The 2,691-nt window shown below is 43.6% G+C and overlaps 1 pseudogene; it reads right to left on the reverse strand.

Annotated features, from left to right (window-relative positions):
- Positions 1–1,063: 1,063 nt before the first annotated feature.
- On the reverse strand, positions 1,064–1,584 carry LOC114221429 (small ribosomal subunit protein uS11 pseudogene; annotated as a pseudogene).
- Between the last annotated feature and the right edge of the window lie 1,107 nt (positions 1,585–2,691).

A 2,691-nucleotide genomic window follows, 5' to 3' on the forward strand; every position in this document is an offset into this window, starting at 1 on the left:
CATCCACACACACATACCATTTCTCAGTGAAACCAACGGGAGCATATTTATTAAAGAAAAAGAATCTAGCATTTATTAAGCACCAACTATGTATAAAGCGCTTACAGATTTTATTTCACAGAAATCTATAATACCTCAATTTTGTATTTTTTTAAGAGGTTTATTTATTTGGGAGAGAGAGAGAAAGAGCATGGGCAGGGAAGTGGCAGAGGGAGAGGGGGAGAATCTCAAGCAGATTCCCTGCCAAGGGTGGAGCCCATGGTGGGGGGAGGGGGCTCAATTTCACAACCCTGAGATCATGACCTGAGCTAAAATCAAGAGTCACGTGCTTAACTGAATGAGCCACCCAGGTGCCCCAATTTTGTATTTTTATGCCCACTTTGCAGATGAGAAAACAGACTTAAAGTGAATTGCCTAAAGAGGATAAGTTTATTAGTGATAGAGCTGAGATTTGAATCCAGATCCATTGGACGCCAAAAAAACCAGCATATTGCCCCTATAAAGTAAAAGATGTTGCTGCTAAATATGTCATAAATATTTCTCAAAGATCAGTTAATTGGTGGACGTGACATTTCATTTTACCTATAGGTTTATTTATTTATCTTCTCAAATTTAGAAGTTCTTGCCACTGTTGTTTTCCACTGATGTATCCCGAGTGCCTTTATTAGTGCCCGGCACATAGTACTTAATACTTATTGAATAAATAATTGCATTTATTTATTGATTTATTTATTTTATTATGTTATGTTAATCACCATACATTACATCGTTTTTGATGTAGTGTTCCATGATTCATTGTTTGTGTATAACACCCAGTGCTCCATTCAATACGTGCCCTCTTTAATACCCATCACTAGGCTAACCCATCCCCCCACACCCCTTCCCTCTAGAACCCTCAGTTTGTTTCTCAGAGTCCATAGTCTCCCGTGGTTCATCTCCCCCTCCAATTTCCCCCCTTCATTTTTGCCTTCCTTCTATCTTCTTTTTTTTTTTAACATGTATTATTTGTTTCAGAGGTACAGGGCTGTGATTCATCAGTTTTTTTTTTTTTTTTTTTTTTAGCTCACACAAAGCCAATTTATTAACAGAAAACAGTAATTTGAGGAATCCTGTTCACAGACGGCGACCACGGCGACCCCCCTTCCTGCGGGTGCTATCGGAGGGGATGGGGGTGACATCCTCAATCCGCCCGATCTTCATTCCTGAGCGGGCAAGGGCTCTGAGGGCTGACTGGGCCCCAGGTCCAGGGGTCTTGGTTCTATTTCCTCCTGTGGCTCGTAGTTTGATGTGGAGGGCAATGATGCCCAGCTCCTTGCACCTCTGGGCTACATCCTGGGCAGCCAACATGGCAGCATAGGGAGAGGACTCATCTCGGTCAGCCTTCACCTTCGTTCCACCAGTCACGCGACAGATGGTTTCCTTGCCAGAAAGATCGGTGACATGGACAAAAGTGTCATTGAAGGATGCAAAGATGTGGCAGACACCAAACACATTCTCTCCTTCAGCTACCTGAGGTCCAAGGCTGATGACCTGTTCTTCCTTCTTTTCCTTCCCTTTGCGAGGTGCCATTTCTGCGTGTCTTCTCCAGCCTCCGCTACCGGAAAAAGCTGTGATTCATCAGTCTTAACACAATTCACAGCGCTCACCATAGCACACACCCTCCCCAATGTCTATCACCCAGCCACCCCATCCCTCCCACCCCCCACCACTCCAGCAACCCTCAGTTTGTTTCCTGAGATTAAGAATTCCTCATATTAGTGAGGTCATATGATACATGTCTTTCTCTGATTGACTTATTTCGCTTAGCATAATACCCTCTAGTTCCATCTTGCCATTTGCAGCAACGTGGATGGAAATAATTGCTTTTAGTTCTTTAAAAAGATGTAAAATGTAGCTTTGGGAACAATAAATAAATACTAGTGTAACTGATCCTTCCCTTTACTTGATTGAAACGTAAGGAGGTAAGATCTTGGAAGATTGAGGTTGGTGAAGAGGTTCTTTCAGGCTGTTGAAAGTTTTTGAACTTCTGGAATTTGGAGAGTCACAAAGATTTGAGGAGATAACCAACAGGCACCTGGCAAAGCCAGCCTAGAGATCAAAACAGATCTGTGGGGCTATCTTTTTTTTTTTTTAATATTTATTTATTTAGAGAGAGGGAGAGAGAGCACAGGGGGAGGGGCAGAGGGAGTACGGGAGACAGTCTTAGGCAGACTCCGTGCTGAGCTAGAGCCCCAGGCAGGGCTCGATCTCATGACACTGATATCGTGACCTGAGCCAAAATCAAGAGCCCTTTGCCTAACCAACTGAGCCACCCAGGTGCCCCTGTGGGGCTCTTTTTATAGGAGGCAGTTGAGGTTATGGAAGGACAGAGTTGAGGGAGAGTTGTAGGGTGAGACTGGACATAAAAGTCTAGATTTTCTGACTTCCTGTTATTAGGAGGCAGTTACATCCCCAACTGAACTATTGTGCTTTTATTTCTCTTCAGTGTCAGCCCCAGATCAGTCCCATCTTCTACCTAACATTCTTTTCTTTATGCCCCTGCTGACTCTTTTTGCCTTTTCTGGACTTAACTTCTTTCTGCAACCCCATCCTTCCAATCCAAATTCTGTGAAACTCTTCCTGACTTTGGCTCCAACTGATTTATCTCCTTCTCAGTTTCTGCCGCTTCACTATTAACCTAGTGATCTCTGC

Source organism: Eumetopias jubatus, unplaced genomic scaffold (genome assembly GCF_037043125.1).
Source record: "Eumetopias jubatus isolate StellerSeaLion01/CBP00866 unplaced genomic scaffold, mEumJub1_p1.0 scaffold_7, whole genome shotgun sequence".
In the NCBI taxonomy this organism is placed as follows: Eukaryota; Metazoa; Chordata; class Mammalia; order Carnivora; family Otariidae; genus Eumetopias; species Eumetopias jubatus.